General features: G+C 35.7%; 1 long non-coding RNA gene across 1 annotated transcript in view; it reads left to right on the forward strand.

Annotated features, from left to right (window-relative positions):
- The window catches only part of LOC126649781 (uncharacterized), a 50,640-nt gene extending 40,620 nt beyond the window's left edge, over positions 1 to 10,020 (forward strand). The window contains exon 3 of the long non-coding RNA XR_007631170.1: positions 9,872 to 10,020. This is a non-coding gene — a long non-coding RNA (uncharacterized LOC126649781). The remainder of the gene's footprint in view (positions 1 to 9,871) is intronic.
- The last annotated feature ends 6,766 nt before the right edge of the window (positions 10,021 to 16,786 follow it).

Raw genomic sequence — 16,786 nt, forward strand, 5'->3', positions numbered from 1 at the left:
TGAAAAACGTTAGTCTGCTTGTGGGATTTGATGTAGGTGGGACTGAGGGGGGACATTGCCACTGTTAACATGTGATCTGTATGTTGGAAGAATTTAAGGATACAGTCCACTGCATGTGCAGCTTAACACCTTTTGTATACTTCTACCACTGTTTCTGGAAAATGGATGGTTTTGACCTCCTTCTTTTGATAGCTGCATCTGAAAGGTCAGACTATTGTCTGACCCTTCCACTAGTCAGCATGATTAAGTGACTGTGTAACTTGTGAGTGCTTGTTCAACTGCAACTTCTGCAGCTGGGGCAGCAGCCTCCCTACAGTTCCCTTTATGTCTGGGCTACACAGGGGAAAAGCCATGGGAAAACAACAGTCTGTGCCCCAATCATCTCTGCTGACTGAGCCCAGTGCAGAGAGAGGTGAGGGCCCAAGCCAGTATGTGATGTGACTCCCAGAGCCAGGGTCCTCTCAGTGGTGTCCCCAAGGAAATACTGCACTATCCCCTGAGTAGGAGTGTTTGCTAATGGCCTGGTTCACCTCAAGTGACTCTAAGAAAGCTTCAGGTGGTAAAAGTTGCGCAAAAGAGAATAAATGAAATCCGAGAAGCAAATGGTAAAGAAATCTATTGAATGCAAATCAGTCACTGGAATTTACATCCCAGATTATTCTCACTGCTACAGATATTTGAGATTTTGCTATATTTATTTGGCATCAGAAGATTCTTAAGATGAATAGATACTGTTTCTATCTCTAGATATATAAGATTAAAACAGAGGGGAGATCATGAGGTAAAGTTTATTCCTCTCTATTTTCTTCTAAATGGCAGAGTGACTTCCATGGCTTACTTTGATTGCTTCTCTCCTGATTTTACACTTTAAAAATAAAACATTAAGTACATTCAGCTTCCCATGGTAGCTTTGGAGAGAAGGAAAGAAACTGAGAATACCTTTGCGCTCATAGAAATGTTTTCTATGCAGATCTGATGAGACCATTCTAGCAGATCCAGTGCAAGTATGTAAACTTTTCAGAAAAGATTATATTCTGTGCAATTGAAGAATTGAAAAGACATGCAAAGAAGAATTATTTTTTAGGAAGTACTCTCTTGTCAAATTAGTCATAAAAGCAGAAGTAATTAGAGAGGAAAAGAAAAAAAGAAAAAAGTTAAAAGCTTTATTCTACTTCAGCTCCAACAAGGGTAAAACTGAAGAAACTCTAGAGAGGTCAAAGGAGTTGTACATACATAATATGCTTGGAGTCCATAAGGATCCAGTCAAAATTTCTATTACATTAAATTTTGCGCAGCTTCAGTGTCTTTACTGGAATTTGGAAGTTTGCTTTCACAACTAATAGACCCATTGGGCCCTCACTCACTGTATTTGAGCTACAAAAGCATGAAGTAAGGAATGTGGAAAAGATGATGAAATATACCTGAATATGCCTCTGTACTTTGCAATTTAAACAGGGAAAAGGCTCTGGTTACATGAATGAAAGCCTACGAGCAGTTTGGCAAACTTACTGAGAACAGTTTGCTTGTCAATACTACAAGGAAGGTTCTTAACAATTGACTTTTTAGGAGATTTCCAGGTCTGCCCTGATTTAATTTTAGTATTTATCTTACAATTTTATCTGCTGTAGCTTAAAAATATCTTTATAGTGCAAAAGTACAGCTGGTAACACTGATAAAAATATAAAAGAAATTAAAATCCCTAAGTATTTTAGATGGAGTTTGGATTTTGAAAAGATGTTCCCTTTTCAGTTATCACTATAAATTAGTTCCATCTTTCTTTTTTTCTCACTCATTAACCTCCTGCCCAGAAATAGAGGCATTCCAGACATAATACCCCAGAAGGAAACAGTGTAGAATTGTCCTGCCCACTTGTATCTCTGACCAGAGAAATGGAAAGGCAAAAACTACTTGAGAATCAAAGTAAGTAGATGAATTTTGGAAACCTCTGGAGCCAAAAAGTTCCGTGGGTATCTTGGCTGTGCAACCTATCTTTGAAAGAGCAGCTATTGCCATGTTAAAGTTAATAAATCCTGAAAATGTTGACAACTCTGCTTCTAATGATGTTGTAGGTGACATTTTATTTAAACCACTATAAGAGCTTTTTTCCCTATGTGGGTTAGGCTAAATTCCCTCCCCTCTTACAGGGAAATTATTACTATGATTTTGAATTGAATTTCCAGCTACAATAGGAGTGCGTTTTTTCACTTTTTGGCCAGCATAATTTAAATCAGTTCCTGCCTGAGCTTTCTCGATGTAACCATTTTTTTTTAGAAAAATTTTTTTTGCTCATTGATTATGATAAATTTTGAAGCTAACAGAATGATGCCTGGATGGAAAAAATAAAACTAAAAAAGAATAATTAAAAAATAATTAAAAAAAAAAAAAAAAAGACAAACCCCATGTGCAATAGTCACCCATCTTTAATTTCCAAACAACTAAGTTTTTTTCTAAAATGATCCTGAGTGGATTCCTCTCAACGTGAATTACATTATCTTAAAGTCCTGAGCATGGACTGTAGTATGTGTCTGAGTATTTTTATAAGCCAAATCACAGAATCAACTATTACACTTTCACAGTTTTTCCCTGGTTATTTCTTCCAGTTTCTTGTAGTTTGGGAAAAATTTTCTTCTTAGACATTTATTAGTAGCGAATAATTCTTCATGTTCACTTAGGTGGACAGAAAAGACTGGTATTAAAATACCCAGTAGAGGTTACTTAAATTTTAGTAGACATGGAGGTGGCCAGGTTTCTTTACTGTGCTTGGGCATTCTGAAAACAAAATTCACTGAGATTATTCAGCAATCAAAATGCACTTCTTCAGGCAAAGGCATTAATCAACAGTGATCTTGCATCAGGACCCTCCAGTCTTTTATGCAGCCAGCAAACATTCCTATCAGGAGGAACACTCACCTCTTCTCCCAGTCTTGAATTACAACTGAAAAGGTGTAATTGGTTGGGTGGAGAAACAAATTCATGCTTGCTGGATCCGTTTTTCTCATTTTATCTTTGTTTGGCTTTTTTGTTTGTTTCTTTCTTCCTTTCTTTCTTTCTCTCTTCCCAGGTTCCTTTTAATTCATTTTAAATGTGAAAGTTTTCCTGTTCAGAATCTTTCATGCTAGCTGAGTACGTACATCTGGTTGTATTGGAGCCTGCACTGCAGTTAGTGGCCAGCTGCCGATGTTTAGCACCAAACATCAGCTTGTTTCATCTAGCGCTCAATATCTAATGCTTCACTCAGTTGGAAAGCACAGTGCTATATACTATAGTGCTCAATGGTTACATATTTATCTTCCATATTTCTTAAGGCAAAACTCACTGATGTGCTCATAATCCAAATACCGTGTTGGCTGTCAACAAGACATGTGATACAAAATCCTTTTTTTTTCTTTTTTTTTTTTTTTTTTTTTTTTTTTTTTTAAGAGCTAGGCAAGGAGCAGCAACCTTGACATCTTTGTGCCTTTAGGGGACTGGTCATTATCCTGCAGTAGGTATTTCAAGTTGGCAAATCAATGTAGAAGATCAGGGCTGAAGATGAAAGACCCAGCTAGTCTTGACCCTTGCCACATCTATTTTTTTAAGCATCCTTCAGTGCTGATCATGCAAAGAGTTGCACTTAGGCTTATTGTACCACCAGCCAAGATGGAGAAAACTCATCCTTCTTTTGAACTTACCCTTCTTTTCTCCAAAGGCATTTTGAAACAGCCTCAGGTTTAGGGTTAATGTTTTGTCTTTCTCTTGCTCAAGACTTTATTCTTTGCCTCAGGAATTTGTGAGAATATTTCTTTCTTCTTGTGTTATAATGACCATCATGTCATGACAATAATGACAGACATGATCTAGTTTTACATCCCTAGAACTAGGAAAATGAGTGCAGATATGTCTTCATAAAAGCTTTTGTTCTGAAAAAGGGCTAAGCATGATAAATAATTTACTTTGCAGATTGCTGGAGATGGTTTAATGCAGAGACATATCCTGCTTTGTAGTGAATCCTGGAGTGTTAAAGTGTGCCAGGTATTATGAAGAGGAAGGATTCTCCATATGGAAATGGGAAAAGTTATTTTCTCAGTTGCTCTGCTAAGTAAATTAAAAGGTACAATCTATTTGTAATGGATGAAGGCTATCTGCTATTTTGCTTCTATTAGTCAAAGTTGTTGCAGTTATCTATATACAACAGCAAATCAGCAACATTTTCAGTGAGCTAAGGTAAGAACCAACTAAAATGTAATCTCTATCTTTAAAAGAGATTACTGTACATTATTCTCACTGTGACAAACTGAAAAAAAAATGTTTTAATGACAGCAAGGAAGATCCCAAAATAAGGTTTATGAAAAGTTCAGGAAATAAAAATTTACTGACAACAGTCTGCTGAAAAAAAAAGAGATATATTTTAGTATCTCATTTGAAACTCCTTAAATTTGCCTGATTTTAAAAAGTATCCAACACTTCTGTGAAAATATAATGTCCTCTGAAGTGTTTCCTGTAAACCTCCTCTAAAGTTGTGGGTTAGAGAGGTTGTAGGGCTTTAGGGTATTGAAGTTGTAGGGTTTCAGGTTATTTTAGTTATCAAAAATACAGTCTTCTTGTGACTTTTAACACTAACCTGGGTAAAGAGGTATCCATGCTTTACAAGCTAAGTCCTCACACTGTGTTTGAACACAGAATTCCCTTTTGATATTATGAAGGAAAAGAGTTCATTGTTTCCAGAATTAATCCCACTGAAGAAGGACGTGTTTTTCCATAATTAGCCCACTTCCTCCACACATGCTTTCTCAGCAGAGACCAGCTCCTAACAGTGCAGTATTTAGACATATTCTTGATCATGTAAATTTTAGCATATGCTTTAACATAACTGGTGGAACATTAAGTCACCAAAGTACATTAGTCACAGTTTTAGATTAATCCTTAGATTAAACCTCAAATGAGGTTTTAGCAATCTCTTAGATTCCAGCTTCTTCATAGTCTATAAAGATTTTAATTTATGAGACTTTCACCACTCTCTAGTTTGCTCCTCAAAAGATGTGACTTAATCTCTTTCTCTATTTGTACCAAAGCTGTACCTTGATTCATCAGTTTTTAGTACGGAAGGATGGGAGGAACACAGGGAAAGACCACTGAAGTCTTGTGAGTTTCCTATCAAGGCATGCTTTCTCTGGTTGTCACCAAAATGCCACCTTTTATTCTTTGAAGATGAGCAGAAAGGATTTTGACTGTAAAATCAAAACTCAAACCCCATATTTTTGCATTGCATACAAATATATTCCAGCAGTCATAAGAACTCAAGAAGTTAAAGTCTGAAGCAAAGAAATAGCTGTTATGAATTAAGAAATGTTAATCAGGATTAGTTTTACCTCAAACCTAATAATCTTGAAAGATGACACTTTGGGAACTGCTTCACTTTTAGAGATAACCCTGGTACCTTATTATTTTCAAATGTGATGAGCTCTACCTAGCAATCAATCCTGCTGCAGTTGCTTGCTTTAGGAGATGTCTGAGTAACGTACTAGTGGCCTCTGTTTGATAAATCTGTATTCCAGTCGTGCTTGATCTTGTGTTAACAAGTGAGGGCTGGTTATAGATTTGAAATGTGCAACTACTCATGCTATTATCAAGATAGTTTGGGGAGTTAAAACTGAAGTTGCTCGAATGTGAGTCAATGCCCTATTTTAGTGATACTGGAATACAATATTTGGCAAATAGTGTAAAAAATAAATCAAAGCAAAATTGTGTCTGTTCTGAGTATTTGAAGGTCATTTCCTTATATTTGTTTCTATCTTTTCATGTACTTCCCAAGAGAGATCTGCATGACTATTTATATTTCTGTAGTCTTGTGTTTTTTGGTTAACTTGAGGATTAAGTATTTTATTGAGTCTACTTGGTAATCTTTGGTTCTTAGTGGAATTGTATGGAAAAAACCACACAAACAACCTCTTTTCAGGTTTGAGCAGTGTAACAACTGACAGTTGGTACTGTGAAGACAGAAGACCTCCCAATGAAAGTATCTCATTGTCACCTCTGAAATGTAGTTACAGCATCAGAGAATGTGGAGGCAGCATTGTCTCATTGAAGAATAAAAATACTCAGATCACCACTTTAGTTCAAGGTTTTACACTTTAAGAATAGCCTTTACTGCTACATCCACATCATTGCTCCTTCACACATGAGACTGAAACAGATAATGTTTGTTTTGATTTTTCTTTTTTAGTTTTACAGGGTTTCTTTCTTTAGTGCTCATGCTCAGTATGATCTTTTACAATGGGAAATTTGCTGATTCCTTTTTGTAACTTCCTGTTGATTCCCATGAACTTGTTGGACAAAGACTTTTACTTAATTCTGCCACAAAAAGTTCATCTTCAGCTGACAGGAAGAGTTTAAAAATCTAGAAGCTGAAACAAATATGTTAATAAAGTGTATTTACTTTTTATACATGAGAAGAACTTTATGACCTGGGAACAGTCAGATTTTGGCATTGAGCCTGCTTTTTTGGGCACAGCAGCATTACTAGTTAGGAGGTAAAGTTGATCTGGAAAAAGTAGTTTGCATTATCAGTTGCTTCTCTGTCAACCTTCTATCTCTCTTGATCAAGAAATGAAGTCCTTGGAAAATGAATGTACAAATCAAATGTCTGTTGTACAGCAAGATGTTCTTTAATTTACTTCCTTTTGTTTAAAAGTGATGTCTGTTTAGCACATTGGTTTAGATATGATTTAAAGCAGTTGACATGACAGATTGAAAACTTAAAATGTAGCATGAATAATACACAGTAAATTTATGTTGGTATGTTTTTATTCACTAGGGAGTCCTGAATAAGTTAGCAGCACTTCCAGCCACAACTTGTATACAGGGGAATAATTTGTATTTATTCCATTCTTCCATGGAGTTAATGTGTGCTTGTATATATATATATATATATGTACACATGCACATGTATGTATGTATATCCATGCATAATATATGTATATATGTATATGTATATAGTCAGCTAACTGAGATTCACACACACACAATCCATGCAGTTTATTAACAGTTAGCATATCATCTCTAAATGGAGCTTACTGCAATTTGAGATGTGCCCTGCTAGGAGCTAATGAGCAAACTCCTGCCTAATATTGACAATTAATCAGGCATAAAAGCATCTAGGATCAGGACCCATTGCCAAGCATAGAAGACTCATACAGACTTCAATGAAACATGATATGTGAACAAATTTGTCTAATTGTGTATCAGTCCTACGAAGAAATTCCCACCAAAACACTTAATTACCCACAGTATAGAAACAATGCATCCACCTCAGAATATGTTAGTGGCTTTTTGGTTTGTTGTAAGCCATTTACCGTAACTAATAAACTGAAGGAAGTATCATTATGTTTTCTTGCCAATGTTCCTATTTTAATTGGTCTTGGATACTTGAGCCAATATCTGTGCATCAACTAGAGTAACCAAGTAATGACTGCACAATAAAAAGTGATCACTATTGGCCGAATACTTGTCTTCTGTTGATGTGGGAAGTTTTGGTCTCAATCTGATAAAATTAATCTCAAAAGTAAAAAGAAACCCACGACCAACAAACCAAGAGTGCAATAAAAGGCTCAACCTGGCAGTCTATAATAAAAAAATAAAAACATTATTGCTAATAAAAAATATTACTGCTAATATGAAAAACATTTATTTACTCAGGTTCTATGAACTTAATATTGATAATATATCTGGTATACAACTTTTTTTCTTCTAGAAAAAAAAAGTTTTAGTATAAAGTCATGGTACAGGCTTTTTTTTTTTTTGGCAACATCAATAGAAAGCCTGTTATGACACACAACAGAAAACCACTTGAAGTATTGCTGTTACTCACTACAAAAGAATGATTTTTGCAAAGATAAGATGCTTTGGCCTTGAGACACACAGGAGTAAATTGGGTAGTTTTCCTAAGAAACATTCTTGTTGAACTGTTTTTCTTTTCCATTTCAGTTGACAATATGGATCTGTAGTATATTGTTGGATCTACTGTGTGATAACACAACAAAGCCTGTGTTCTGCTCTCAGCAGTGCTATTTATACCTTGTAACATTTTTCAAAGTACTGCTTTAGTGTTCTTCCACTGTTAAAAAAAAACCAAAAAAACCAAAAAGAACAACAATAACCAAAAAAACCAGATAACCTGCTCCTCAAAAATATAAATAAATAAATAAATAAAAGCAGCCTGGATATTTCCCGGACAATAAAGCTCATTTTTCAGCTCATTTTGATTTATGGCTGAAGACCTGCATCTTGCAAATTATGTAATATGAGCCAGAGCCCACCCCTTACAATTGGAGAAGCTTACAATTGGACATCTGTGTTCAGATCTTTTTCTTCAGCTTAATACCTTGAATGGAGAGCAAGAACTATCTTTGGCATTGGGCTGAGAATTGACTATGAGTAGCTGTCATCCAGAAATCTCCATAGCAGTCAGGGCACGAACTACAGTCTCAAGTGGAAGGCAAGAGCAGTGAAGAAAGCAGGCTAAGCATCTAATTTTTATTTGAAGATGGCTCATAGCTAGAAAGCTCAGTGTGACTTTGAAGTGACTCTATATTGAAGTGTATCTTCATGTGGTCTCTGGGAGAGACCCTTCTGTCCTGGATGCCAATCAGTTATGATCAGCCAGAAGCTGAAGTGATACTTACTCATTGCTGGAAATCAAGGAAAAAAGCTGGAAGAGATTTATACTAGGCAACAGCACAAGGCTTAAGTCATCCTTAGGCAGTTAAGAAAGAGAAAAAAAGGCTTCTTAAAAATTTAATGTTGATATATATTTCAATATGTAGGTCACCAAAAATAAAACAAGACTAGTCATGATTTTTCCTTATACTCAGAATTTACATTTTCATGGTCAACACTGCACTGTTTGGCAATGGCTAACTTTTAATATTAAGCATTTTGTGTGGTTGTATGATGTGTCTGTGTATGTCAATGCTTCAGCTAAAACTCAAAGGAAATATGATGACCACTTGTTAAATGCTGAATTTTCCTTATGGTTACATTATATAGTGGAATTACAAATCAGGAAGAAATGTAGCCAATAACTTGTATTGGTGGGGGAGGGCTGGGGTTCAGTGTGTGTTAATATTATTTCTAGTTGTTCTAATAAACAAGGACAAGAAGAGAAAGAAAAACAAAATTGAGGAAGAAAGTACAACATTTCATTAAATGCCCAGTGCTTCCTTTAGCATGACAATGTCCTGATAAAAAGGCTGGATAGCCTCTGTGGCTCCAATACAGATAACGTGCTTTTTCATGGCACAGGATGAATATAATTTTTGAATAAGTGGAGGAAAAAAATTCACGTGGAGGAAATTGTATTCTTGATTATAAACTTAGGAAGATGTGTTATCTTTCTATTTAGGACATATCTCATTTTCTATAGGTAGATCATTTCTTCTCTTTTTGAAACATTATTTGTCTGGGCTAATCACAATCAAAGGAAAATATATTAACAGCTGTACTGTCATAGATCTGCTTTTCTCTTAATTCACAGTAAAACAGCAGTTTCATGGATAATTTGCTACACTCAAAGCATGCAGACATGGAAATACAGCCATCATAGAAAATGTTCTGCTGGAAGGAACAGGAAGAAAAACTCTTTGTTAAAATCAGACTTAGCACCTTTAAGCTTCTCTTTTTTCCCTCCTATCTTTCCTAAATAGAGTCTTTAGAACTCATGGTATCTCTCAGAACAGTAAACATTATTTTTTAATCACCATTAAAAGTCTTTCTTCACCAAAGTCATGGTCTTATAATTGAGTCAAGATGAAACTATTCTAGATTTAGGATTAGGGGCAGCACTCTGAGGGAGGAGGTTGCTGAAACTTTGATCTCTCCTTTATTTCCCCTGCAGCTTGTGTTAGTTTGGTGGAAGTTTTTGGCATGGTCACAGGACTACACAGTGCTCTCACTTGAAAAGGAACAACTGCCTTTGCCCAGCTTTATATTCTTCAGTTTTCCTGCATCTTCACCTTTTTACCCATCATGACACATGAATTTGAGGTATGTTTTGGAGCAGTCTGAATGAAAAATATTGAAAGCACTTCTATAACACACATATTGCAATTGAAAAGAAAAAGACCAGTGAGTGTGTGTATATCTATATCTAATCTGTATCTATCTATATCTATCTATATCTACTCTAATCTATATATCTATCTATATCTATCTATAGATATAAATATTTTAAATTATAACAATAAATACATAAATATATATATAATACATATAAATACGTGTATCAGGATGACATTTCAAAATAGCATAGCATGGTTCTGTTAATTTCTGGATGTTTATTTTCAAGATGTTAACAGGTACACATTTTAAAATGTTTGGTAAAATTAATTTACTATCCCTCTGTTCACCCTTGTACCTGAGCCAGGCCCACTGGGACAGAGCAGCTACATCACTGCAGACTGTGAGGGAGCAGGTGACATCAGGGTGGGGAGCAGATCATCTCCCTCAGTGCTTGGGACACAGAACTGTCTCAAGTTCCTGTGAGAACAGTCCTCAATGCACAGTATTTCTTGAAGAGTTAAAATTATTTAGCAATTGAAAGTAAACTTTTGAAAACAATCTTGTCTGTTTGGTTTTTTCCTTTTCTGCTGAAGAAATTAATAGAAAAAAAATCATGGAAGTGATCCCTGTGTCAGAAATATTTATGCTTAAAAATGTATTTGCCAGCTGGAGCGAGGCTGAGCTGTTCTTGAGCCTTCCCTCCAGGCTCTATCAATTGTCCTGAAGGCTGATGTAGAGCTGTATGTGAAACTTGGAGACAGAAATCTGCAGTGCTTACCTACATCAGCCAACAGGTTTAGGACACCTATAAACTTAGAATACCTGTTGAGTCACCTACTGCATTAGGATTTTTTGTCTGTATGCACTGGAGACACAAAGCTTTAATTCCCTTAGTTCTGCCTAAAATAATTGGCATTTAGATGTTCGAGTATGCACATGTTGCTTTTCCCATCTAATAATGGTTAGTCAATATAATGTACAGCTGCTCCTGCTAATTTTCCCTTGAAAAGCAACTGAAGCAGCATTTAGTGGAAGCATTCACTGATATATCAAGCCTAATTTTAAGGCAACAACAACAACAACAACAACACCAAACCTAAAAAAAAACAAACAAAAAAAATGAAGGTAATGCATAGCTGAAGTGGCAAACTGTTGAGATGACTACAGTTTGATGGATACAAAACTTCTTGGACTCTGAAAGGGAAAATAATGTCCCTCCAGACTAGTGAGCCTCTTTGGAGAAGTCACTGCAATAAAAGACTTTTATCTAAGCAACACAATGTGCCTATTCCTCCAGAAAGCCTTGAAGTACAGTCCAAACTGAGAGGTTGTAATAAAAATGTAAGTAGTCATGGGATCAGAGGCAAAATTCTTTCCTGAGTTTCAGTCTCATTAAAAGTGAACAAAAATAAAGCTTAGCAAAAACTGATTAACTTTCAAGGTGGAAGGAGGATTTAAAACCAAACCCTCTTCTTGCAGACTGTTTTCCTCTGAGCTCAGTGTGTTGTTTCTGGTCTTCAATGGTACTGCCTGTGTTTACAGTATAAAGTATATGTCATATGTTATTTTATTTTGTGTAATATGCATCTTCTTAAAATATGATACTGTTAACAGCCATAGAGGAAAAACTTTGCCAAATTATTGAGATAGTTACAAAGCACTGATATTTTTTTAGAAGCATTTATGAAGTTTCTATATTTCAGAAGTTCAGAAGGCTGGTAAACAGAAGGTGGTATTGTTTGTTCAAATATTCAAAATTTTAAAGGCCAAAAGAATAGTATAGGAAGGGAGAAGCAAACCATGCAGCATAAAACTGGTCCTGAGAGACTCTAGGGAATACAAGTCATGAAAACTTTTTAAAAGTACATTATAGCTTTTGTTTGACCAGCTGATAGTTGGAAGAAACAGGCAAACTTTTAGATATACCATTCTCAAGTTCAAAGTAGAAAAAAACTTCATATTAGCACAGTCACAAGTAAAGTAAAATGTAAATTTCCCTGGTTTTGTGCATTAGAAAAGGATACTAAGGCAGAAGGTAATAAGGTATAAAACTTGTGTTAGCATTCATTGCAGTGAAATACCATTTTTGTTCCCAACTTAGACTTATAAAGGAATGCATTGAAGTTTGAGGAACATCATTTGTCATTACATATCTTCCTTTTCATATGATAAATAACTTTTTAAAAATTGATATAAGTTATGCTTGTAAATATCCTTTAAATCTCCTTCAGACATTTCTTCCATATCCTGAAGATAAAGGAGAAACTTGACTTTAATATTTTCTTGATTTTAAATGTCATAAGAAAAATGTGTATATATTTCATGGTTTAAACATGTATAAGCTTTACATTTTCTTTTAATGAGGACATTAGAAGCACAGATGACATGTTTGTTCAATGTTGCTGCCACAGAAGTAGAAAAGAGAAATAATACAAAATTCAATATTTCTGTCGAAGATAGATAACTTGGTTATTTTGGTAATTTAGATATGAGCATTATAATTTTAAGTGTAACAGTGCAGCAGCCAAAGGCAGACAGATGTTACCTCGGCTCTGACTGGACTGTGGGAGTTGTTGCTCAAAGGACATGTTCAGTGGGTGTCCCCTTTGTGTGCAAGAAAAGCCAGGTGAATTTCAGGTTAATGAAACTTCAGCTCACAGCACACACAGCCCACCTGAATTTGTCAACCAGTGGAAGAGGGTGACTAATCAAAAAAATGTCAGCAAGAAGCAGGGCAAAGAGGGGAAGGGCAGGAATAAAAACAGAAGTCAGCATAAGCACTGTCCAGGGAGGTGTTCCTTCCTCATCAAACTCAATTGCATGTAATGGCACAGCATAAACAAGAATCTGAATTTTTGAAGTATTTATTGGAAAGGCTACTTGATGCTGTGATATGCTTTTAATTTTCTCTAGGAAATCGCAGTTGACTAGAACTAATTCCTCTTTAAATCATCTAAATTCAACTTTATTGAAGAATCATTGCAACACTGTTGATTAATAGCACAAGATTCAATAGATACATTTGTTGCTCTCCCCATTGTAACAGAAGCTGTATTTAAATAATTCCTTATGAAAAGACCGGGAAAGAAAACAGAATTTTTAAATAAGATTTCTTTAAGTCAAAATAGAAGATCCCACAACTTAACATTTGGTGAAGCAACTGTCCACGTTGTTGTTCCATTTTCATCAACATAGATAATACATTTCATGTTTCTGGGTTCGGTTGTTCAACAAGTTCTAACGAAACACATGGGAGGAGACTGGAGAGAATATATCCCCCCCTTCAAAATTCATCCAGCCAAAGGTGGCTGTAAAAAACTTCCTTGCCCCTCTTTAGAAATGAAAAACACCTTTGGACTGAGAAAAAGAATCTCAAATGCCAGACCCTGAGGAACTGATCGAGAAAACTCAGAACAACTGAAATAGGTGATAAAACCAACATTACCCAAGTCTTCTAGAACTAGTGAAAAAAATTCTGTATGTATACAAAAACCTCTTACACTACTATATCCAAATAATCATGTCAAATATAATTTCTCATTAGCCTTATATAGGTAAAAATGTTTAGTAACACTAAACAATACGGTATTCAAAATATAGAACATCTAGTTTAATGCAGATTAATTTTTAACAAGAATTCCTATGCAGTAGGCAGATAGTTCCCACATTCCATTGTGATTGACAAGCCTGACATATGGAATAGTTCACAAATTCCCAGGTGACTGACAGATGGAGAATAGAAAGGCGGATAAAGTTGCCTAGAGAGCTGAGGACGATTTCATATTCAGCGGTTTTGATCAAAAGGATTCCAGATCTCACACTAAATTTAGCACCGCTGGCAATTAGTGCATGATTTATTCAGTCCTTTCATTTGCTGGTTGACAAATGGAAAACAAGCACAAAATTAAAAATAAGTTTATTTCCAGCATTTCGGATATTTAAAATGTGTGTGTCTTTGTTTGCACATAAATTAACATGAGATGAATTTATAGTGAGATTAAATCTGAAATGGAGATGCAAGCAATAAATAAGAGCTTTTTTATGTATCTTTCAGGCAGAACAGGTGTTTGAATTAAGAAATACTAATATGTTTAGCAGCATGACTCCACCTTTAGCATTAGGGAGTTGATGTTTCCCTAAATTTAGAATAATCCTTCCACAATTTAAGATTCTTTCATAAGCTTCCAGCATAGGTGACCATCTGTAAGTCAATACTAATGCTTTTTAGACCAATAATAATAATAAAAAAGCTATCCCCATGTTTTCTGAACACAATTGAACAACTGTATTTTTCCTACTGATGTGTCTTCTTACAAGTGGCAGTTAAACACAAACACAGAGCATGGGAATCTACACACTAGTAGGTAACATCACTCTCTTATGAAAAATATACAGAAATTCTTCAGATATGCGAGTAAAACTCTTTTGAAACTAAAATCTGGTTTCTCAGCCATTCTACTCATTTTGGAGTGAAGAGTCATTTGCTCCAAAATAATGAATTCATACGAACCCTTTGGACAGAATATGCCAATATCTCACCCAAAAGTGGAGAGCACAGCACGGTACTCCATTCCTGGGGGAATCTACAAGATAGGAAATTCCAGGTACATGCTTTCAATGCAGAAAACAATCTATCATATAATATGAAGACTGCTAAGAAATGTTCATTTCTAAATCTAACGCTGAATTCAGTATGAGCTTGTGCTTATCTTCTGAGAAATAATGCAGGCAACGTAAAACTCTGGGTACATCTTTTAAACCCCCAAGTACAGTTCTAAATCACTTCTGGAAAATACCATTATTTGCAGCCTGTAAGGTTGTAAGCCTGTAAATCTACAAAAGACTCTCTTTTACAACAAATAGAGAGATATGAAGCCAATCTGAATTAAAAAGAAAAAAAGTTACTGCTGCTACAGTGGAAACTACCGATGGTAAATGCTTTAAATCTGAAGAGTTAGAGGAACTTGTTATGAACAGAAAAAAAACCTGCATACCATAATTTCAAATTATTGTTTATAACTGAAACTATTTCAATTTTTTTTCTGGCTTCAGAAACTTGAAAATAATAACAGATGCAGTGTCACTCTGTAGCTACACCTATTTCCTAAGAAAGTAATATGTGTTTTCAAACTCTCCACGAAGATTCAGTCCAATTTCTAGCTCACAGTTTTAGGAAGTCAATGAGTTAGCATGGTACTAGCACAGACCAGCCTGTGTAGCACAGCACACTTTGTGCTCAATGGCACTCTGTTAGCCCTCTTTACAACAGCCGGTGGTTTATTAGTGGCATTTTCTCTTCCTCTGCATATCTTCTCCTAGTTCCCAGCAGCAACCCAGAGTAATTCCCAGAAGCAGGCTCAGAGCAGACTTTTTTTCAGAATTCCCTCTCCTCTCCTCTTATGTGCTACAGCAAGGTAAAATCATTGTCTCTCCATAAATGTGAACCCCCTCAGACTTTTCTGCACCTCTGAAAGACAATAACTAAGTCTCCCAGCTCCTCCCCTTTCTTTATATTTCTTTTTATGTTTAAAAAGAAAATAACAACCCAAAACTGAGTGAACAACTGTTGCATTCCCAGTACCTACAGCTGTGTGATCTAGATGGCAACATCTTGGGGGAAGGGATGGAGGAGAAGACCTCACAGACAAAATACATATAGTAGATTATTCCTAGTAAATCTAAGAAGATAAACTTTGAGTCTGCTTATGTAGGTTACGATATTTCCTCTATCATCTCCAAATCCTAAAAGATGAACATTTTGTTCAATGAATCAGTTGGGGTTTACATGTGTCTAAAACTAACTTGGTCCAAAATAGTTTTCTTCTCCTTAGAGATGGGAGAGAAGGCAGCAGGACTGAAAAGGGAAGTACGTACTCACTAAAGCCTTCTTGTAGGCTGAGAGCCTGGAATATCTGCTCCACTTCGGAAAGGTAAAGAGCAGAGCTGCATCATTGTTCTTTCCTCTATTAGACCTAAGCAGCAAATGTCATCTTCTTCCAAAAAAAGACAGACAGTTTTCTTTTATGGGCAAACCCACAAATCCACTATTGTGTAATAGGCTCTAAGTGAATGGTATCTCTGTGGGTATTATTTAAGACAAGCTTGTTTTGCTTTTTTCAGTTTTTCTTCATGTCCCACTTAGTTTTCTTCTCTCTTTCTGATGGACAGGAAGGCAATTCTTATTGGTTTCTGCTAAGGCAACATCTCCTTTTACTACACAGCTACACAAACTAAAGACATGTATTTAATATTTAATGGGAAATTCTGTAAATTCAAATTATGTCAGGCAGTTTGGATCCAGTCCAGACACTGGATTTTTTACGCTTCTGTCTCGTGGTTAGCAGTGCTTCAACATTCTTTATTATTCAGTGGTGAGTATTATTGCTAGTTTTTTACTAATATTCTAGGGAGTTTTGCTGAAGTGGAAATGGACTTGATCCAGTGCCTCATAGGTTCATCCCTTCTTTGTTGCCACCATTATTATGAGTGGTCTCCGTGACACTAACATACATTATGATATATGAGTTCCCAACATATATTATAGTATAATTTTCCATGTATTCTTCATAAACCAGGCACTAAACCCTTAAAGATCTCTCTTGTTCACCTTTTGCTGGTGAAGCCTGGCACCTAACGGGAGAATGCTCACACCAGAGGTAACTGTATAGTAATAGAGGAATCAGAGAGGCAAAGGATTTGTTTCCTTGTGAGTTACTTCCCCTGCACTTGAGTGATTACTGATAGTGAATAC

The sequence above is a fragment of the Myiozetetes cayanensis genome, unplaced genomic scaffold (genome assembly GCF_022539395.1).
Source record: "Myiozetetes cayanensis isolate MyiCay16 unplaced genomic scaffold, myiCay2020 scf5-8, whole genome shotgun sequence".
NCBI lineage: Eukaryota > Metazoa > Chordata > Aves > Passeriformes > Tyrannidae > Myiozetetes > Myiozetetes cayanensis.